The sequence below is a fragment of the Pelodiscus sinensis genome, chromosome 2 (assembly GCF_052426305.1).
Source record: "Pelodiscus sinensis isolate ZL-2025 chromosome 2, ASM5242630v1, whole genome shotgun sequence".
In the NCBI taxonomy this organism is placed as follows: domain Eukaryota; kingdom Metazoa; phylum Chordata; order Testudines; family Trionychidae; genus Pelodiscus; species Pelodiscus sinensis.
The window spans coordinates 79,109,667-79,133,528 of NC_143053.1; the positions used below are offsets into that span (position 1 = coordinate 79,109,667).

At 43.6% G+C, this 23,862-nt stretch overlaps 1 protein-coding gene across 10 annotated transcripts in view; it reads left to right on the top strand.

Annotated features, from left to right (window-relative positions):
* LOC102447841 (oxysterol-binding protein-related protein 1) overlaps positions 1 to 23,862 on the top strand; it is a 116,983-nt gene that overhangs the window by 47,295 nt on the left and 45,826 nt on the right. The window lies entirely within an intron of this gene.

Genomic DNA, 23,862 nt, shown 5'->3' on the forward strand with positions numbered 1-23,862 from the left:
TGTAGGTTTGAGTGTAATTCCAACACATCAATGCAAATACTTCATGTTATCTGGAGGGAGCTTTCTAACCAAGTTACCATAGATTGACTGTTCTCCTAAACTGTGACCATACTAAATTTCCTTCAGTTCAGCTTTGTTTTCATCAGTAATTTGTATTACAAAATGAGGAAAATGATGTTGGTGTTGAGTCATTTTCAGTTCCTTAGCAATGAGCCACACACACTGGATCCATTGTCAAGGCTTGGATAGGAATGAAAAGTCTTAATGCAAACCACCTTTAGTCACAAGCCTGCTCTGCTTGCAACAAAATACAACATAATGGAGTGAGTGAATGATTAGTTTGTCTTGTCCTAGATAAACTTTAATTTTCCTCTAATAGTGAACTAATACCTAATTGTCTCAACTCTATTTGTGCATGATGCAGAGCGTTCTAAATGGTAGTACTTATTCTGTGTTTTATTTTTTTTATAATTGGTAGGTATGCTGCTTTATGCAAAACTAAACTTATGCCTCTAATGTTATTTTAATGAACAAAGTAGTGTTAGAAATACCATATGAAGTTACAAAAAGGCACCAGATTTTAAACTTTGCATTTCTGACCTTTATAGTAAGATACAAATATGGGCTTGATAGAATTGTTTCCATGAAAGAGGTGGCAAAGTTTAACTATTGTGTTAATTGCATGTTGGTAATCTATTGCCATTTTTAATTTGAATAGTTGTTGGTAATCATGATAAAGAATCTTAAAATGCTTAGGCAATACAAATTCTAACTGAGTTTCAAAGCATTGCTCTAACAAGCTCACATATTAATATAGAAAGCTCTTAAACCCTGAAAAGGTGGTCTGATACCTTACAGAGCACTTTTAGTAGACTGCTTCTGTCCCTGATGAGCTGAGCTTAGCGAATGTTGCTACTTAAAACCAGAACTTAGCTTTCTGTTGGAAATCCCATTCAACAAAAAGCATTAATGCTACATGAATAGTCCCTGTTCCTGCTGATCTCTCCAGCTTTGTCTACACTGCAGGGTTTTTGTACAAGAAGCTTTTTGCAGCAGAGATCTTGTGCAAGATGTTTTGGCAGAAAAGCGCATCCATGCCTCAAAAGCACATCACAAAAGTAATGTGCTTTTGTGCAAGAGAGCATCCACGCTGCATAGACACTCTTGCACAAGAACGTCGATTGCCATTCACAGAATAGCCATCAGAGCACCTGTGCTTTTTCTGATAGGCTCTTTTTGCGCAAGAAACCCCTATTGAGTGTCCACATGTGCCTTTTTGCACAAGAACTCTTGTGTAAAAAAGAACTCTAGCTCCTTGCCAGGCCTGGATAAGGGACTGCTTCAGCCCTATAGGGGCCGCCAGAGCAGATCTGGTCTGTGGCAGGACTTGCCCCATCACCCCCGCAGGTTACATGCTGGCCCCCCAGCAGCAGAGCCAGCAGAGATTTCTGTCCCCACTTCTGGATGCAGGAGATCTGGCTCCATTTCTGGAGAGCTATCTGCTTTATACTGCAGAACCTGTACCACTATGATTTTTAGCATTTTTAAATGCATTTTTACATACCTACTCAAAAACAGAGTTAATTTAGATTGTGCCATGCACAATTGGAAATATAGGCAAGGGAAGGTACAGCCTTTCCAAAACTGCCTAGACAGCCAACTGCCTAAGGTTGGGGCCACTGCCGGGGAGGGCTGGGGATCAGGGCATGGCAGCTCGGCTGCCAAGGGGTGCAGGCTGCGACAACCAGTGATTGTGCCAACTCCTTCCATAAGGGATCTTGCAGTCTTTCAGATGTGGGCTTCTTTGACACTCATGTCTGCTGCAATCTCTGGGGCTCTTTACCTAAACACTGCTTGTTTTCACAGCCTCTCTAGAGAGATCTTTACCCCTTCTTTAAGTCACTTTAGGCAAGGATGAAATATGATCAATGTCCACTGACTAACTGCACTAATGTTGTTGAACTTTGCAGCCAATGATGTAGTTTGACAGGTGGCATTAAATATAAGTATATAATTGTACAAGAAATGCCTTCTCATGCTCAGTGGCTTATGTAGTTTTACCAAACATTGACTTTTTTCTAGTGTATCCTAACTTAAACTTTTCAGATAATAAAAAGTACTACCTGAGAACTAGTTAGAATGCAAAGTTAACTTTTAGAATGCTGCTGTGTAGCAATTGTATTGCATCTAATTTTTTTTAACCTTTGAAGAAATGCAAATGACAGGTTGAACCTCTATAATCCAGACTTCCCCTGGTCCAACATCAGTGACTTTGGGGCTGGAACACTCATGGGGAAAGCCCCTTTAAGTCCAGCAACGCTCCTGTCCCAGGGAAGAACGGAGTCATGAAATCTGGGAGCTGAGTCCTAGGGTCTGGCACCTTTGTGGGCCAGCATTGAATTTGCCTGGTTTGGGAGTGGTCAGTTACTGAGGGTGCAAAGAGAATGTTTGCTTGTCCATAGCCCTACCCCTTCATGAGTAAAGCTGTAGCATGATTATACAGTACATACACAAATGGTACTGAGACCTTAGGAATAATGCATTACGAATTACATGCCTTCCACCTTCAAACTTTTTAACTAGTGTGTGAATTCTCTTTCCAGGTCCTGGTTGAGAACTTCAGCCCCATCTCCCACACTCCCCAATCTCCTAATCATATCAGGCTGGGCAAAGTGATTTATGAAGGTTAAAGCTGACTTACAGGAAAGCCTGGACCTTTAGAACATGCAATGTTTATAAAGAATCTGAATTGGTAAAGCTTGGGCACGGTCAATGCCTGCCTGCAGCTCATCAAAGCAAAAAAGGCACTTTCCTGTCCTTTTTAGGAATAAGTCAGAGGGCAGTGCATTGGCGTAGGTTTATGGCACATGGAACTGATGCACAAAGTGCAGCAAGACCTTAAGAGGGGCTATTGTGGCGCCTAAATGCAAGGAAATAGGAAACTAAACCATTAAGCACGTACCAACCCATTTTGCCCTGAGAGCTTTAGAGAGAAGGGCAGCAGTTCACTGCTAGGCTGGCTCTGAACACCCAGCGCTTGCATGACTCCCCACAGGGTCATCTAGCTAATTACAGCCATATGGCCAAGTTTCTGCAGTGCTGTAGGGATCAACTCCCCGGCCCGTCTATCTGTCCCACGCCACCAGCTGAAAAGCATCATGCCCGGCAGCTGTGGGTAACGTGCAGGAGCATGGAGGGCTCGGTGGCAGCAGCCCGGCCAGCTCTGGCCCTTCCTATTCACCCTGGGTATGTCTACACTACCCCCCTAGTTCGAACTAGGGGGGTAATGTATGCATACCGAACTTGCTAATGAAGCCCGGGATTTGAATTTCCCGGGCTTCATTAGCATAAAGCCGGTGCCGCCATTTTTAAAAGCCGGCTAGTGCGAACCCCGTGCCGCGCAGCTACACGCGGCACGGGCTAGATAGTTCGGAATGGCTACGTAGTTCGAACTATCTGTACGCCTCGTTCCACGAGGCGTACAGATAGTTCGGAATGGCTACGTAGTCCGAACTATCTAGCCCGTGCCGCGTGTAGCTGCGCGGCACGGGGTTCGCACTAGCCGGCTTTTAAAAATGGCGGCGCCGGCTTTATGCTAATGAAGCCCAGGAAATTCAAATCCCGGGCTTCATTATCAAGTTCGGTATGCATACATTACCCCCCCAGTTCGAACTAGGGGGGTAGTGTAGACATACCCCCTGTGTGCAGGTGGCTGCAGCAGTGCAGGGCTGGGGAACTTCTGCCTAGTGCAAGGGCCCATTGCTTTGGGAACCATCTAGTCTCCAGCAAGCCTGCAGTGGGACCTGCTCAGCTCTTGTGATACGACCCACAGAAGGGCTAGGTGCCAGTTCCTGCCGACGGCTGAGGTTTGGTGGCTGAGGCATCGGGCCTCTGGCAGCACTGAGCACTGGATCAGGCATTCCCCTGCCGGCTACAGAGTGCTCTGTCCTGGCAGTGCCCTACAGGGTGTTGAGAGCCAGGCCAGGCACTACAGGATTGGCAGCCTAGGATAAGGTACATCTGAGGCACTCGCTTCTCCTTTCTAAGGCAGGCAACTACAGCAGCCTGGAAGGCAGCTGTGACAGGAAGGTGATGAGGGGCTGCTGCAGACTAGCCCTCAGCCAGTGTTCCCTCTAAGATTTTTCCCTCCTTGGCAAGTAGAACTTTCTTTTGGGTGGGTCTACCGGTACAGGCAGTCCCCGGGTTACGTACAAGATAGGGACTGTAGGTTTGTTCTTAAGTTGAATCTGTATGTAAGTCGGAACTGGCGTCCAGATTCAGCCGCTGCTGAAACTGATCAGTTTCAACAGCGGCTGAATCTGGACGCCAGTTCCGACTTACATACAGATTCAACTTAAGAACCCCAGGCATCCCCAAGTCAGCTGCTGCTGAAACTGATCAGTGGCTGATTCCAGGAAGCCCGGGGCAGGAGTTTCCTGTAGTCAGCCACTGGTCAGTTTCAGCAGTGGCTGACTTGGGGACGCCTGGGGCAGAGCAGCTGGGGTGCTGCCCGATTGGTCCAGTACCGCCCAGAGCGGCGCTATGGGACCAACTGGCAGCGTCCCAGCTGCTGTACCACAGGTGTCCGGAGCAAAGCCGCGGAGCATGGGGGCAGCGGGACAGCCCAGACGTGCCGTGGCTGTCCTGCTGCCCTCGGGCTCCGTGGCTTTGCTCTGCTTTGCTCCCCGTCCCCCTGGTCTGCAGACCAGGGGGACGGGGAGCAAAGCGGCGGAGCGCGCGGTCAGCGGACAGCCCAGACGCGTCTGGGCTGTCCGCTGACCGTGCGCGCCGCGGCTTGGCTCTGCTTTGCCCCCCCCTTCCGTCCCCCTGGTCTGCAGGACCAGGGGAACGGGGGGGGGGCAAAGCAAAGCCAAGCCACGGAGCACGTGGACAGCCCTGCCCGCGTGTTCCGCCGCTTTGCTTCCTCTCCCTGGTCTGCTGGAGACCAGGGAGAGGAAGGGCCCCGTTCGTAACTGCGGATCCGACATAAGTCGGATCCACGTAAGTCGGACTGCCTGTATATGAAATTTCTTGTGTAACACCCAATATTGAGAGAGTTTTGGAGTTTTCTCCAAGAGGCTCTTCCTCACACTCATGTGCAGGAACCTGAATTGTCTTTCAGTGCATAAGAAGGAGACTCCTTGCAGCAAAGTCACAAGGGTCTGTGAGATTGCCCCTACCCTGCAGCCTCTCTTGTCAATTGTCATGGGCTCTCTGTGAGGTCACCGCCTCCTTTGACCAATCAGCTGAGGTTCTACAAAAGGCCTTGTGGTATCCTTGCCATGCCCATAATATCCTGCCTCTGGTCAGCCCCTTTGGATGTTTTAGCTGCTCTCTCTCTCTGTCACCCCCACTCACTCAATAATACACATGATAATATCAGAGCTCTGGGTATGAGTTCTTGTCTGTACCCAGGAGGTAAGGGCTTTCTCCCTGTCTGCACTCCATCATTCTCCTCCAGCCCACCAGACTATGGTTGCTTTCTTCCCAGACTCTTTTATAGCCCTGGGCTAATTGGGCTGGCAGCTGGTTTTATTTACCCAATTCCATCAGCTCTACTTTAGTCACCTAAATGGGGCTAACATGGCAGGGGGCTGATTCTGAGTATATGGATGTGCACCAACCTGTACAAACAAAGTGTAGTTATAAATATATATTAGAAATAGTCCATAGGTGTGGATGAAAATATATTAGACAGGGGATAATTAATATGAAATCAACTAAAAAAAATTAACACTATCCTTGGCTGTAGAAATGGGTTGTGCCCACAAATTCATGATGCACTAACAAAAATATAAATAGTAAGATGGTACAGGACAATTGTTTTTGAATTACATACTAACACAGCTACCCCACGGAAACCTACATCATCTCTTCTAACATACAGACAGATGCAGGTTTCAAAGATCTTACAAATAAGGTTACATTCTAAAACAGCTAGCATCACACAAAGTACTTGCTATTTCTGACTCATAAGAACCAGAACTCTACCACATAGCAAAGATCTGGCCTTAATGCAATAAAGTTCATCATTTATGTATTAGCAACACAGGATTTAAAAAAAATCATTAAGGTCAGAGTGTTTGACATCTACAACGCTAAAAAAAAATCTGTTAATCTTTTTCTTCATTACCTTAAGTCAGTCATCTCCAAACTTTTTAAGCACAAGATCACTTTTTGAATTTAAGTGCAATCCAAGATCTACCTCAAATATAAATACCCTTGCCCACCTCCTTCCCATGGCTTCTGCAAGGCCCTGCCCCTGCTCACTCCATCGTCCCTCTCTTGCCCATCCTCACTCACTTTCATCAGGCTGGAGCAGAGGCCTGGGGTGCAGACTCTGGTCTTAGATTAAGGGATTTGGAGTGCTTCTGAGCTGCTCTTGGGGAAGGTAGTTGTGATGTAGGGGGAGTTCTAGGTGCAGGCTCTGGGACAGTGTTTGGATGCAGGGGTTCTTGGGGCTAGGACAAGGGCTTAGGATGCAGGAGCGGGTTCGTGACTGGGGTAGGAGTTTGGGATGTAGGCTCAAGCTGGGCACTGCTGGTGGCTCCTGGTGCAGTGGGGCTAAAGAAGTCTCTCATCCCAGCCCTGGACCACTCTCTAAACCAGCCAGCAAATTCCATCCCAAGTCCTGTTCCCCTTCTCTGCTCTGTGGAGAAAGGATAAAGAGTGGGAGAGGGGGCACCCTGACATCAGCACCCCTCATCTGCCCTGCACAGAAAGCAGGAGGCTCCGATGGGGAGGGGGAGAGCTCCGAGGCAAAGGGCCGGAGATGAACAGCGGCGGGGGGGGGCTGAAGTGGTTGATAGTCTCTTGGCCAAACTAGTCAGGATCATCTGTCAGAGGGTCCAAATCTACTGGTTGGTGACCACTGCCTTAAGCCATTAACACAGGGGTGGGCAGTTTTTTTGGGGGGAGGGGCTACTCCAAAAATTTGGTAAATGGTGGAAGGCTGCACTCTTCCATTATATTAATGAGCTGGGATTTGGGCTCGTACCAGGGATAGCAAATTGGGGTGCAAGTTCTGAGAGGGCTTTGTGACCTGAGGAGTGTAGCGGGGGACAGTGTCTGGGAAGGTATATGGGGGCTGGAGCAGGGGTGCAGAAGGTTTGGGTTACATGTGGTAGGAGGGCAGAGGGTTGTGGGAGGGAGGCTCTGGTGGGGAGACCTTACCTGGCTCCCAGCCAGCAGCCCAGCAGGTTTCTTAGCTGGGGTCCCTGTCTTCCAGCACCTGTACATGCTCAGGGGAGAGGCAGGAGCCATGTTTATTGCTCTGCACCGAATGCTGTGAGCCCGGGGAAGAAGGGGCACTTCACATGCTGCCTGGCCTACAAACAGGCAGCTGCTATAGGCCAAACTGGCCAGTGGGAGCTGGCGTGGGAGGGGGCAGCATGAGAGCCTGTCTCCCCTCCCTTCAGGCTCTCAGCGTTCAGAAACACACGTGTGGCCCTGCACCCAGCTTTCCTGAGAGGCGGGCGGGTGTGGGGCAGGCAGGGAGCTGGCCGAGGCTCTCACGGCTGGATCCGGCCCACAGATCATCTTTTGCCCAGCCTGGGAGTAGAAGCTGGAGCCAGCTTCTCCATTTATAGCAGGCAGCGGCTGCTGCTGTTTCTGCAACTCCTCCGGGAGAGCAAGTGCTCCGCCCCCCTCCCCTTCCTCGCTGATCAGCTGAGCTCCTTGCCGGAGCTGAAAGCTCCGAACCTTGCACGGGACTCAGACAAGGGCTGTGCGGTTACGCGTCTTAGACTGAGGGCAAGGTTCCCTGTAAGGCAGGATACCGGCAGGGAGGGAGAGGGAGGAGAGCAAGCTTTGCCCTCTGGCTTTAGCTACTCGGTTGCCTTGATCATAGCGTCTTTTTTGCAACTACAAACCTGTCAGCTGTTTGCTGTGGTGTTCACCCTCTGAGCTGCTGGGGTTATTGTGCTCCGTGTTGACATTGGGATGAAGTGTTTAAAGAGTATTCCCCAAACCATGAAAGCCTGAAGATAACGGAATAGCTTCCTAAGTCCTCCTACCCTCTGGATTTTGACTGGAGCTTAGTTTGTCATTGAAGCTCCGTTGTCAGAACAAGTCGACTTGGAATGTTTCCTGCAATGACTTTGGCACAAGGTTAGTTAACATTGTTAAAACACTTTTTTTTTTTCTGGATCTAGTATCCTAGCTAGACTTGCCTTCGGAATACAATCGAAGGGCAGTTTAACCTGGTATTGATAATGACATCAGTAACATAAAATTACTGCATCACTGTAGCAATAGCACTGTTAAGGGGTTCTGCGTAATGTCCCAAAATTATAAAGGTTCAGACTGATTAGTTAAATTCAGTATAAACAGATATGAGAATCTGTTTCTAACCGTATTAGAACTTCATACATTGCATTACTAAGGACCTGAAAGAGAAGCTCGATAAAGCGAAGCTGATTTAACTTGTGTTGGAGGATCCTAGAAAAAATTCTACAAAAACTGTGTTGGAGGATTAAATCATGAAAAGTGAGTTTTAGGAGGCTCTAAGTGGAATTAGTAACAAAGATAGTAACCTCTTTAAAGATTTAAAAATTGATGCTGTTCTTTTTTTAAGATTGAAATATTACTTGCTCATTGCCTGTTTTCACTTTCAACAATTTTCTCCTTCCTTATTTTAGCCTGCCTGATTTTCATTGCCTGTGGTAAAGCTTCCAAAAGAGAATTATCTGTAAATGGCTGAAAGATTTTTATTAAAGATGGTAAATGGGAAAATTCAGGTTAATTTGTGTGGCTTATTTGGCCAGTGTCAAATATCAGGCTTCTTGTTCATAATGCAGAAATACAGAACCCTTAAATTTTGTCTGGAACTAATCACAGTATATTTAACTTAGGTAGCTATATCAAGGCATGATATTTCACTAGTCACACATACATAGCTAGCATTATCTGTTCATATAAGAGTTTGCAGTTTGAATGATCATAGTGCTTACGCTACTATGTAGAAGACCACTGGGACAGTGATTGCTTTTTATGTTTCATGTTGCTTTAAATAGCTTGAAAGCTCAAGCTGCTCACAGGACTCTAGCCTTGTAAATGTTTGTCATTGTTGCCTCACTTGGTTCTCATTTTACACTCCTATCTTTAAATTGGATTGCATGGTCTTCCAATCATGAAACTATTTGTCACGCATAGCCCCTCTCACCGGGGTATCTATGCTGTGACTGAGAGACCTCTTGTGAAAATCAGAGCTCTAAATTATTATACTTCAGAGTGACTGTGGTAACGGACTTGATAATAAATTGAAAACTGAGCTGTCTCCTGTGTTGACGTGTATTGTGCATTGAATAGGCTTCACGGCCTCCTGTGGGGAGAAAGTGGTGGGGGAGGTGCCTCCCCATAGCCTGAGATGACCTGGGTGTGAGCATTTTGAGCAACTGCAACAAAGCTCCCTTCACTGCCTGCCCATGGGTATTGCAGGAAAGTGAGGAGAGCTGCTCTGGTTGCTGTATTGCCTGCCACACTTGTGGGACCCTTGGGATGGAAGAATAAAAGCTCAGTTGGCTCTGTGAAGGATGCCTAACAGCCATCCAGGAATCTGGGAGACAGGGAAAAAAGCTGAGTATGAGCAACCAATTGATTCAATGAGTCTCTTTCCCAGCCTTGACTCAGGTTAGAGCTGTCTGAACACTGTTCTACTTAAACTGGCTGCTTGTGGTCCTCTAGAGACCTTCTGCCCTCTGGGGATAGTTAGAATGCTGTTGCCATACACACTTCCTAACCTCTGGCTTGCCATCTGTTATGAAGAAGGCGTGGAAGCTATCTATGCTGGCTCTGGAATATTGGGAATGCTCCCTTTTCCCTTGCACCCAGTGGGAAATTTGCAGGTCAGTACCGCTCCCTTTCCACCACCTGAGCACAGCAGAGAGAGACCCGGACCAAACACCTGCTGTAAAGTGCATATTATGCCTCCTTGGCCCCTTAAAGTAGTTTGTGCTTTTGGTCTGAATACACTTGTCTGTGACTAGGACCTAAGGTATAACGAAAATATCCTGATGTGCAGCCAGCTGGCTTCTTCACTGTTCCTGTTAGGAAGAACCTTCAGGCCTGTCATAGTCCATATCCTAGAGAAAAATTGTTCTCTATGTAGCTAGGCCCTTACAATTAGGATTTGCAGTCTGAACTAGAGCTTGTCTGCTTCGGCAAGTTTTACCAGTGCAGGTTGCACCTCTAAAATCTGGGATTCTCTGGTCTGGTAACATATGTACAGATGTTCCAGGATCAGAGAGTCCAGTGCGCTGCAGGTAGGTGGGGACGCTGGTAGCCGGTGCATGGCTCAGCTGGGCTGCAGAGAGGTGAGGTGGCAGCAGGGTGCCTGAAATGATTTCCCCTGGTCTGGAAAAATCCCTCATCTGGGACCAGTCAGGTCCTGAGGGTGCTGGATCAGGGAAGCCCAACCTGTACTGTAATTATTTCACTAGTTATGCCAGTATAGTGATGCTGTTAGTGTTCCACTCCACATCCCAGTCTGAACAATTTTCCTGTAGAAGAATAGCTCTTTCTCCTGTGAGCCCATTTCTCAAGTGACAAACTGAACCAAAAACAATATTTTTAATACTGGAATGAGTGTCCACATAAGTATTTAACCCGGGTTAAATACTTACTTGGGTTCTACCATAAAAACATAACTACATACATGGGTTATGGGAGGACATTGGTGATGTAACCTGTAAACCTTTCTATAAACTTATCACGAATCATCTATTATTGCCCAAAGGCTTCAGGCATGGGAAGGTCTCATTGTGCCGAAGACGTGCCTAACAATACTTGGCCTCTCCCCCAAAAGAGAACTAGTCTTAAGAAGGAAATGGTGAGTGGAAGAGAGGAGATGGATTACTACGCATGAGAAGAGTAAGGGTGAAGTTGAGCACACATCTTGTTGGATCCAAGTTTTTATAAAGGCTATCCTGACAGCATGCTAGGTACTATTCTTTTCCACCCATGCAGGAAAGATTTTTTTTTCTTCTCACTGATGTCCTGAAAGAGGAAAAACTAGTCTTGTAAAAGGATTTTCTTTCCTCCGTCACATAATCTAGGAGAGGGAGCTGCTGAAATTCAGGGAGCCCAAGGCCTCACGCTGCCAACTCTTGAGCAGAGCGGTTGAGGAATGTTCTTCTGATTCCAAACTTTTCTGCCTGGACTGGGTTTAAAGCATCTCCTCTGTGTGCAGAACAGCTGATAGCTCTAAAGGACAGACCTACCTGTTCACTCTGTAATGGCACAGTCCAAGCCTTATACCATTGTATATCTTATTTCAATTGATATCATTGTGTTTCATATTTTTACTGTCTTGTTTTTAAAGTTAATTTAAAAAAAACCCGAAACATGGCTCGGTACCGGCACTGAGGTAACTTTAAATATCCAACAGGTAAATATCAGAGGGGTAGCCATGTTAGTCTGAATCTGCAAAAGCGGATTCGTCATGCATCTGACGAAGTGGGTCTTTGCCCATGAAAGCTTATGCTCCTACACTTCAGTTAGTCTACAGGTAAATAGACCATTAGCCTATTTCTTATGCTTGAGGAGGTTTAAGACTTTTATGCTCTCAGAGCACTATTGATATTTGTAAGATATTTGCAGCAGAGATCCTTCCTTTATACAGTTACCAGTAGAGTGGGGTTCTGGCCTGTGACTGGGGCACTTATGTGCTGTGGTCATACGTATGCTTCTATTCTGATAGTTAAAATGCAAACTCTGAAATTATTGCTCCCTTGTCAAAAGCTCTATTGATGCAACGTTTTTCCTTAGAAGAATGAGTTTTGATTCAAGGAAAGTCTTGTGTCCTCTCAACAATTTTATTTTTCACTGTAATAAGTAATATGTTTGCATATAACTCTTATCAGCAAGATTCAGAATCTCTGGCGGTGTAGCTATAATGGAACTCTGTTGGGAGAATTAAATTGGCCCATGTAAAAGTTTTTATCTGGCTTGGATCAATTTGAGATGAGACTGAAGGGAGAATGTCTTCAGCCTCTCTAGTGCATTAGCTGCTTATTAATGCACATACTGGAGTGACCGATTGCTGATGGAATACAGTTTTAGTTTGATTTCATTTCAAACAGTCCCCTGCAATTTATGCAGCATTTCACTAGGAATGCTTTACATAGGACTCTGAAGTTGAGGCATGGCTGAAAACTGTCCTTTTTCTTTAATGTAGCCTCTCATTCTCCTGCCCCTTGCTTGACCTCTGTTCCCACAAGCTGTCCCACATAAATATCTTTCCTCTTCATGCATTAATAAACAACAACAAAAAATCCCCACAGCACTTCATGTTCAGAACCTCAGAACAAAAATCTTAGAGTTGGTGTACAGCTGTAATGACATAAAGGCCCAAACAGCTTAAGGAATCTGGTTATGGAGAATCTGGTTCCAACAAGCAGCGACCAAGCAATCTGTAGACTACAGAATCCTTCTCCTCTTAAGTGACTAGAACCATGTTAGCTCTAGATGGGAAGCCTGGAGGCCAAAGACATAAAATATATTTTGGCACTTAGGCCTATACTACAAACTTTGGTTGACTCAAGTTGTTGACATAAAGCAGCTGCAGTTGATATATCGTTTGTATACATACATGGCTTCCAGCATTGGTGCTGTACATAGTCACCAGGAGTACATCTTGATGCAGAGTAGTGCTCCGATGCAGAGTAGTGCTCCATGGAAGGGTATCACAGTGTGCACTCCTGCCACCACCCAGCATGCTACCTTAGGGAAAGTTTTGACAATGGGGGGCAGACATGAGTCCTGCAGGGGTGATTGGGAGCAAGGGATCAACTCTCTAGCATGCAACTGTTTCCATCCCATAATGCCATCTGTGTCCCACAATTTTTGTATCTTTTTAAAAATCCATGAACTCTCTGTCTTCCTTACAGTCTATCTTCTCTGATAGAAGCATGGAGCCTATGCAGCACTCTACTATTTTGTGCTTGCAATGCTTCTGATAGTTGATCCTCTGGGATTTGCAGAGCCATTAGAATAACAAAATCAGCAGGGAACATGACTTTCTTGGAAGACAGATTTCTGTGGTACACCGTAAGAACCAATTAAATGTTAGAGGCAGTCATGGAGCAGCTGCAGATGGAGTGCCACTTTGGGGACCAAGAAACAGGCCCTGATTGGTAGATCACCTTGTTATATTGGTGAGACATGATGAGCAGTGGATGCAGAACTTTCAGCTGCACAAATCAGAGTTCTTGAATCGGTCAAGCTTGCTCTAGCACAGGGCTTTTACCAGAATAAGAGCTCCACTACAAGTGAAAGTGAGTGGTGACCACACTGTGGGAACTTAGTTCTGGATTGCTACCAGTCAGAGGGAAATAATTTTAGACTTGGAAAATACATTGTGTGGGCCATTGTCATGCAGGTGTGCAATGCTGTTGACCCTCTCCTGCTATGCAATACTGTGACTTTGGCAGTGAAAAGGGCATAGTGAATGGATTTGTATCAGTTTGCTTTCTGAATTGCAGTGGAGGGAGTGCACTCACTTATTTTGGCTGCCGCAGAGTATAGCTACAGAAAAAGCTACATTTTCTATGGTTATGCAAGTGTTGGTGGGTCACTATGAATGTTTTGATATCAGGCTTACCTGATGGTAAGGTGCATGACGCGTGCAACTTTAAGAGAACAGGATTGTTCAGAAAGCTTCCAGCAGGAACTCCTCAACCAAAGGATTACCATTGTCGAAATGCCAATAGTTACCTTAAGGAGCCCAGCCTATCCCTTTTTCCCTGGACTCTTAAACCTGTACTTTGGCCACTTCAGCACCAGTGAAAGATTCAGCTAATGGCTGAGGAAGTGAAGATAGACAATTTTTTTTAAGAGGTTGAAAGAATGTTGGTGTTTATTCTCAAGACTGGATGTTAGGGAAACAAATATGCCAATGTTTACAGCTGCCTGCTTAGTCCTACATAATGTACGTGAAGCAAAGGGGATGGGGTATTTCTCTTAGTTGGCAGTATAGCAACATTTAGTCAGACAAGGGCTATCAGAAGAGCTCAGCACACAGCTGAACAGCTTAGGAAGGGTTTTAAAAAGCAACTACTTGTGACTGTTTTCAGAATTAGGTATTCTGCAGCATGTTTTGTGAACTAATAAAGATGATTTTTTTTCCAAATTAAAATTTTGTATTCTGTAACCAAGCCAGTGCACAGAAGAATGTGCACTTGAAAAGCAAATATATGAAAATGCTTAATGGAACATAACAAAGGGAAAGAATATTCATGTCCATTTTACCTATTTTTACTGGTTGATTGTAGAAGCTTCAGTTGCTATATGTGAAGCTATGGTTGCCTTGATGTCCTCTAGGGTAGAGTGGTAGCAGAGGGAACATGGCCTCTGATACTATATGGAATGTGGTAGGAGGAGTGGATTTGTAATGAAGTTATCCATGGACTGCAAAGGGAAGCAAGGCTGGGATTGAAGTTACAGGACCACCAAAGTCTACAGTATGTTTGGGTTTTTTATTCCAGAGAAGCCCCATGATGTATTGGCTCATTTCCCTCCCTTTTTTAATGACTGTACATTTGGGCATTTCTCCTCTTTATTATTTCCTTCATCAGACTGTCTGCAGTGTTCACCCTCCAAGCTCTTTGCTCAGTCTGATTAAGGATTTCACAGAACATGTCATCTGAGTTATCATTTTTCACACGCCTAATCTGGCTTAGGTATTTGACAGTGTGGTGTGGGAAGCCTCACAAATCTGCTGCACCAGCTACAGAAAAAACAGATTGCATATAGTTACAGAGAGTCAAAGTTAAGAGTCAGAATTCTCTTCCCTTGCTCCCCTGAAGCTTTAAGACATGCTTATGACACTTCTGCTTAAAAGTGCTTATGCATGGTGCCCCTTACAGTTCTAGCCATGGTAAACATAGTCAGCCATGGTGAATATAGCTTGCTGAAGTGAGGAGGGAATTGCTTAGTGAACATAAGAATGGCCATAATGGGTCAGACCAATGTCCATCTAGACCAGTATCTTGTCTTCCAACAATGGCAGATACCAGATGCTTCAGCGGGAATAAACAGAACAAGCAATCAAGTGATCATCTCCTGTTATCCTCTCACAGTTTCTGGAAATCAGAAGCTAGGGAGCCTCAAGATGGGGGCTTCATTTTTCCTACTTGTCTAATAGCCATTTATGGCTCTATCCTCCATGAGCTTATATAGGCCAGGTCTGCACTATAAACCTATATATGTATAACTGCTCAGGAGTGTGAAAAATCCACAACTGAATGGTATAATTATACCATCCTAACCTCACATTTAGACAGTGCTGTGTCAAGGTTAGGGATGTTAATGGTTAATGAGGTACCTGGGGAGCAGCTCCCTGCCAGCAGCCCTGTTTAATCAGTTAACCAGTTAAACTTTCCCATTTAGTTGACCAGTTAAATGTTGTTTTACATCCCTAGTCAAGGTACCATCGCTCAGGGAGATGACTGACTACACTGCCATGAAAGCTTCTTCCATTGGCATAGGAGCATCTTTTAAATTGCTATAACAGGGCAGCACCACTGGAGTACTGTATGTGAAGCCACTACAGGAAGTCCCCAACTTGTGTTCCAAAAGTTCATTTGTAAATTAGTTGTCTGGAACTCAGAGTACATTTTCCTATAGAAACAAGGCTATAAATGGTAATTAGGTTGCCAGGCTAGCCTGTAGAAGCCTATTAACCCATAATGTAGCTGAAATATTGTATACTTGCAGTGAAAAATAGTAGTTGTAGTTTTTATTTAACCTTGAGTGCTGGGCGCCCTTTTTCCTCCCTCCATGCATGGCCATGGGCCCAGCTAGTTAACTGGTAAGCATCACCCAGTAACAGGTTAACCACTGGCATGGCTAGTGCCTGTAGTTCTTTTTTTGAAAACTGTTGGTGTCAGCCAGTAACTGAGTGTCAGTTTGTGTTGTGTGAAGAAATGCTTCCTTATGTTTGAAATTAACAGATTTTAAAACATTAGGTGGTTCCTAGTTCCTGTGTTATGTGAATTAAATAACATTTTCCTTATTCCCTTTCCATATATCATTTATGATTTTTATAGTCTTCTGTCCTATCCTCTTTAGTAGTCTCTTCCAAGATGAAAAATCCCAGTTGTCTTAATCTCTCCTCATGTGACCGCTCTTCTGCATCCTTAATCACTTTGGTTTCCTTTCTGTATACCTTTTCCAGTACCAATATATCTTTTTGGAAATGGGGTGTTAAGACAAATATAATAACACTATATAAATCCATGACTTTATATAGTGCCATTATTATATTTTGGACTTTTATTATTCATCCTTTCCTAATGGTTCCTAACGTGGTTAGCCCTTTTTTTGGGGGGAGGGGGGCTGCTGTTGCACACTGAGTAGATGCTTTCAGTGAACTATCTACAGTGACTCCAAGGTCTTGAGTGGTAACAGATAATTTATGCCCCCTTTTTTTGTGTCTATATTGTTTTCCATTGCATGTTACTTTATTAACACTGAATTTTTATCTGATACTGTTGTCCAGTAACCTAGTTTAGTAAAAACCCTCTAACTCTTGAGTCCAGTTTTGGACTTAAAATTTGCAGGTAAATATCTTGAGTAATTTTGTATCACCTCACTCTTTACACCTTTTTTCCCAAATCATTAACACTGTTCCCAGTGTAGATCTGGAATGGGAATGCAGGAAAAGTTTGTTTGTCTCTCTGGTAAAAATTGATCAATTAGTCATGTTCTTTGATTTCTGTCTTTTAACCAGCTACTCTATCACATCTTCCTGCTTTTTTGGGGGGGGAGGGAAGTGTGTGTGTGTGTGTGTGTGTGTGTGTGTGTGTGTGTGTGTGTGTGTGTGTGTGAATACATTGGAATAGGTAGGAGTACAACTCACCTTAGCTGTCTTCATGAGCAGTGAGTGAACTGATAGTTTGGGGAGGCACCATTGTGGCTGCTGGTCCTGGCTCTCCCAGCCCCAGCACTGCAGGGGCTGTCAGGCAGCATGCCCCCAGCCTTGCTGGCTTTGGAGTGCCATGGGGCTTCCAGGCAACATGGCCACAGGAGAGCCAAATGTAGGAGGGGTTCTGCCAGAGTATGGGTGGTCCACACCTGTCTGTTGGGGAAGGCTTTGTTTGGGATTATACTGAACTTGAAAGGTAACAGATAAGAAACTGAAGTTCCAAAACTTGTTGTATGTTAATGCTCACTGGATTGTATCCAGCCAGGCAGTATATTTTTGGCTAGCAGTGTCTTTTGTGCAAAGAACACAAATATCTATTAGTAACATTCTGACTTCTGTTTGTACAGCTAATTGTGACTGTATGAAACTGCATAAAATATTAGGTTATGTCTTTTAGTAGCTTACATAGTCCACAGTTGAATATGTTGTGTGGGGATTTGTTCAGTCTTGCCTTTTTTGACCTTCATATGAACCATGAGGGTTTTTAAAATGGACTATACTATTTTTCTTTTATGGGACTGCCTTTATGTATTAAAGCCACACCTAGTTTTGAACATCTAATTTATTGCATCTCTCATTATTTGACTGAATTTCAGGGATCATCACTTTTTTTGAGGTTGAAAAGATGTAGTGGGATACTAACGGTTACTTATCATTTTATGCTTGTTGACTTCATTTTCTTACTGGCTACTCTATTTTGTGAGTGTCTGTCACTGAGCAGAATTAATAGTTCTTATTCAGCATTAGTTAAGCTTTAGCTAAACCTCATTCAGGACTTGGTGTAGAAGTGTGAGAGAGAAGACCCCCTCAAATTTGTTAGACACCATGCAAATGATTTGTCTTCACTAATCATTAAGTGCTCAGACTTCATGGCATTGCAAGTATCAATGATTGCAAACCAAAAATCAATTTCACGTGTGCAGTCTGGCTACTATAATGTGGGTGCATTATTGGGTGGATAACTGTTCTCAGAGTAGGTGTGAGTGGTTCAGTCATGCTGGAAGGGCATAACAAGTGAGGTTCCTGATGTCTGTTTTGGGACGGGTTCTGTTAGATATCATCATCAACTATTTAGATGATGGCATAGAAAGTATGCTTATTAAGTTTGTGGATGATACCAAGCTGGGAGGGGTTGCAACTGCTTTGGAGGATAGGGTCAAAATTCAAAATGATTTGGACAAACTAGAGAAATGATCTGAGGTAAATATGATGAAGTTTAATAAGGACAAATGCAAAGTACTCCATTTAGGAAGAAATAATCCAGTTCTCATACAGAGTGAGAAGTGACTGTCTAGAAAGGAATCCTACAGAGTGATCTAGGGGTCATAGTGAACCACAAGCTAAATATGAGTCAACAGTGTGATGCTGTTGCAAAAAAAGCAAACATGATTCTGGGATGCACTAACAGGAGTCTCAGACACGAGAAGTCATTCTTCCATTTTTACTCTGCGCTGGTTAGGCCTCAGTTGGAGTATTGTGTCCAGTTCTGGGCACCATATTTCAAGAAAGATGTGGAGAAACTGAAGAAGGTTCAGGGGAAGAGCAACAAAAACGATTAAAGGTTTAGAAAACAGGAGCTATGAGGGAAGACTGCCTCAGACATATTAGTAAATTGTGAAACCTGTGCTGCTATTTGACTTGCTTGTTAGAAGCCTATGACTTAGTTTTAATCTTTTGTAAGTAAACGTTTCTTGGCCTTGCATCCAAAGGGCAGATGATGGCATTGTCATTACATGGGCAGAGCTGATAAGCAATCTACAGTGTCACTTGTGTGAAAGTTGAGGGCAGAATATGGCTGCAAATGAGCAATGAACTGAAGGTCTTTCCTTAAACTATTAGAAGTCATATTTTGTCATAGATATCCTGAGTACCAAGGGTAAGAAGAGCACAGTCACTATCAACTTAGCTTTGAGTAATCCTTTGTGGTATCTGAGTGCTCACAAATGCATTTGGCTTTTTCACTCAGTATTGTGCTATTTGCTTGAAAGCTCTGTAGTAGGAATGTGAATGGTTAACCAGTAAGTATGACCCTTATTGGGTGGTACTTAACCAGTTACAGCTAGCCAATGGGGGGCAGGAGAAGCCACAACAGGGCCTGTCTGGTTAAGCAGCTAACCAGTTGAAATAACATTTAACTAGTTAACTGATTAAACAGGATTGTACATCCCTACTCTGAAGACAGAATTTCTCCATCACAAACAGATATAATAGTCCAGGCTTTTTCATACCCATGTGCTCTACCTCAACCTTCAAGGGCCATGTCTTTAGGTAATGAGTAATTCAGTCTCTGTGCCCACCCATGGTTTCTGGTCTATTGAGTCGCATAACATTTATAGAGGCAGTTGTGTGGCCCAGCACTTCTCAAATAGAAATTCTTCTATTAAAACTTCAGTTAATCTTCAACTGAAGCTTTTTGGGTATTAAAATACATCTATTAGAAGAAACAGACTAGAAACTAGAGTGAAAATGGATTATCTGAGTGGGCTCAATATCATAGCAGAGCTATAGCTATAACGGTTCACTTCTTTGAATGCTCTTATCTTCTCCAGATCTAAATGCCTCAACACGGGGGCTTTGTCTACATGTGCAGAATGCGACCACTGGTCATGGTGCCAGCACTAGAAGACAGGCTCCTAGCACTGGGAGCTATGTCCCTCAAAGATGGTTTTCCTAAAGTGCTAGGAGAGCATTCCAAACTGGCAAGTTACTTCACTGAAACTTTCTGTGCTTAGGGGATTGATACTTTTTTCACACCTTTTGAGTGAGTTTCAGTGCCATAACTTACCAATGTAGACAAGCCATATGCTAAGGGCCAAACTTTTGCCCTCAGCCATAAGCTACATCTAGTGTTATGCATGATATTTCCATTGAAGTATTCAGAGGGCTGTACTGTAAAAACAATTCTAGAGCCTTCCCTTTCATTTATCTTCCCTGCTCCTTCCCCCATTCCCCCCCCCCAAAAAAAAACCTGTCATATCCATACACACTTATGGGAAACAACTCTATTCTACAGAGTGGCTGAATGGACTATTTGGAGAATCTGAGAGAATGGTAAATGATCTTTCAGCAGACTTCCCAAGTAGCTTTCTCGATTTCATAGTTTTAGGTTCAAGGAAGCTGTTCTTCCAGAGCATGCACCTTGGTGACCTTAAGTCATGTTCTGATACTCTGTTCTCCCCCACAATGGTCAGAATAGAAAACTGGATTTCCATGATGTCTCCTCCTTTAATGGGGTCTTTAATATTGGTGTATTTTCAACAGCATGCATGTGAATTACAAAAATTATACCTTCCTTTCGCCTTCATTGGAGGAAGGTAACCTCTTCAGCCTGGAAGCAGTCTTTCTTTCTTTAATATATGAAAATTTTATTTAAAAAACTGCAAGTAGAATTGCAGAATAAAAAAGCAGATGAGCAGCAAATAACAAGCTATTATAATTGTTACTCCAAGATCCAACAGCATGGCTTAAGGCAAGGCTACTCAACTTTGGAAGCATCAATGGCTGCAATTATACTTGCAGCACACACGGAAGGCCGTAACTTAAGTGTGGTTGCATATGCTTATAAATATATATGCAAGTAGCTACTTTCACATTGACGAGCATGAATGCAAAGATTTAAGGCGAAACCACACATGCAGGCCCTATTTAAGTCAGTTCTGCTGATGCTAATAAAATCCAATATTTACCCAATTTCCACCCATATGACAGCACTTTTAATGAGCAATGACAGTCCAGGAATTTAACTACTAAAACGCATATCAACAGAAGACCATTATATTGACTCTCCATTGTGGAGCATGTTCCCCGTGGAGGCCATGTTTAAAGGATCCCACCCATGGGCCGTGTGTCGAGCCCTGTGTAAACCCAAACTGTGCTGTGGGCCGCATGCAGCCTGCGGGTCACGTGTTGAGTAGCCCTGGCTTAAGGCAATCATATCACTTACTATAGACCCTGTGTTTTTACAGTGTACATAAAATGAAACTAGTAAGTAGGATGGGAAGGAAAGCTTTTGTTCAAAAGCATGCTCATATTGTTACCCTCAGTTTACTCCTCCACAGCTTTCTCATTTATTTTATCCACCTGCTGCTGTTGGTTTTATGATACACTTTTTGACACGGGCTTACTAGAAGCTTGGTTAATGCCCTAGCACAATGAGAACCAGATCCCTGATTCGGGTCCCTCTCCATTGATATGCTTAGCAGATAATGTAATACACTGAGGAAACTTTTTTTCTTGTATGTCTGCACCACACAGCTTTCAGCAACAAAATTGTCAACACAGCCTTGTCACTAAAAGTCTGCATGTATGAATGCTGTTGACACTTTGCCGACAAAATACTACTTCTCCCACCCTGCAACCTGAATGGCTTTCGCATTGTGGAAGGAACATGCTCCTGCTGCAAAAGCAGCATTCACACTTGCATTTGCTACAGCAAAATTTTTGTCCTTTTGGGAGGTGGTGTTTAAACACCTGTAAGTGATCAACAAAATGTGTGTTGTTCTAGTATAAACAGTCCCTTTATTCCAAGGACAGGCAGATTGAATCAGTGCTTCTAAACTGGCTAAAAGATAAAATGGATATTGGATTAAAAAGGGATAACACACTTGCTGACTGTAGCCTCTTATAAATTGTGAATTCATCAGGCAGTTCAATAACATTTAGTATTGAGGTGTCTTGTGTAACAGACCTACACGTGTAACATAATTGATCAAAACTTGCTTTTCCTGTAAACTGTATGATAAGAATGTGTACCTTGGATTACATCTTTGATAAAGGTAAAGCAATTCTATCCTGAGATGCCATGTGTTGCTACTACATTAGAATAAAAATTCAAAGTTCTTGAAAAGCAATAAAACTTAAATATAGAGTAGTAATTAAAAGATGCTTCAAAATGAAAATCTTTTGGTTTGTTCAAATGAAAATCTGTACAGTTCGGCTTTTTGGGTTTTGAACCAGTTAAAATTTCTGGGGCCTAAACAATAGCGCATCTGAGGTTTTTTGTGGTCTTTTTAAACTACAAATCTGTATGTGTTGCACTCAGTCTCAGGATTTACATTCCTCTTATAGAACGTACATGTTTTGTTCTAAACAGACTTAGTCTGTTGCAAGCAACTTATTTTCCATTGTTAAACATATCACATCTTTATTGTGTAAATGGCTTTTGTTTGTTCAGCGTCTTGTTTTTGCTAGCACTGCATAAAACTTTTTATGGCAACACTTCCACGGGAGTCTGATTTAAAGCATATGTAGAGGGAGGGGAACCCCATGAAACAGCTTCACACTGTGGGGAGAGTCAAGCTTCCTCACTGCCTTTCTGGTTATTCTGTTGCACACTCTTGTGTGCATGCACCCTAAAGGCCTATATGAGACTGCCCTACTAGCTTGCATAACGTTTATTTTTAAGATAAGCTGAGATCTGCAGGTAGATTGGGGAAGAATCCCTACTGAACGGGAGAATCTCACTGAAGATGACTTAAACTTGTCAGTTTAAGCCTACGCTGGCACTTTACAACACTAACTTTCTGGCTCAGGAGTGTGAAAAAACACCACCCCAGTGCAGCAAGTTAGTGCTGTAAAGCACTAGTGTGAATCAGGCTACAGCACTGGGAGCTGCGTTCTCAGCACTGTTAGCTACTCTCCTCTCACAGAGGTGGCTTATATAGAGCACTGGGAGTTTACATAGAGTGCTGCTATGATTTGCCAGTTTATCCTTTGGTGTAGAAACTGTATAGTTTGGCCAACATACATGGCAGAGGGGCATGATACATGCCATCAAGTGCCAGCAATGCCCCTCTGCCTTGTAGATTGGCTAAACTGAACAGTCTGTACACCCAAAGGATAAATGGACACAAATCAGACATCAGGAATGGTAATACATAAAATCTGTAGGGGAACACTTTAAACTCCCTGCACTTTCAGTAATGAGTTTGAAAGTAGCAATCCTTCTACAAAAGAGAAATTCAATACTCTAGGATTCAATAAGGATCTCAACTAGTTAATGCTTTACAAAGGTAATTTCCCCCTCGGTGGATATTCATTTTTCCACACGGAACACTGTGATTGACCCACTTTCACCCTGACTTGATTAGCTTAATTAACTCAAGCAACTTCTTCCTTGTATATACACTGGAGTGGAAGTTACAGAAACATGAGTATCTGATGAAGTGAGTTTTACCCACATAAATGTTACCCTCCGTGGTTGTGTCTACACTGCTAGGTTAATTTGAAGCAAGTTATTTTGAGATATGCTTCTTCCTCTTCAGAAGCAGGAGTTATTTTGGTAGTGGGACTGCTCATCTGTTTCAAAATAGGGGGCGTTATTTTGAAATAACTCTGTGTAGACATGCCCTAAGGTGCTACAGGACTCATTAATTCCTCAAAATTGAGAGCTCACAGCTACACATGATACTGCTCAAGTCAGCTGAAAAGGCTGTGGAAGAACTCAAGGAGTCCCAATCTGATGCAGCAATCTGCTCCACCTTCTCACCACACTGCATTATGTGATACATAACCACAGTACACTGCTCACACTGTCCGTAATGATGCCCCCAATGTGGACATGATCTGTGGCTAGAGGGAGCAAATGTGGACGCTCTGATTTTCTTTTGTTTGTCTTTTTTGTTGACTTTTGGATGTTGGCATAAGTTTTGTCAACAAAACTTGGTAAAATAGACAAGGCCTAAATGTTTTCCAACACACTCCTTTATAGATGTGTAAGAATCTCTGGGTACATCTAAACTACTTTTTTTAAATGATATGCAAATTCTGTGGGAATTTGCATATCTTCGGATCTCGCTTTCGAAAGAGGATCTTTCAAAAGTGAAAGTAGTCTGGATGCGTTTTTTGGGAAAACCCCCTTTTCGAGAAACTGTGTAAACCTCATTTTTTAAGGATGAACAGTTTTTTGAAAAGGCGGTTTTCCCAAAAAAACTGCATCC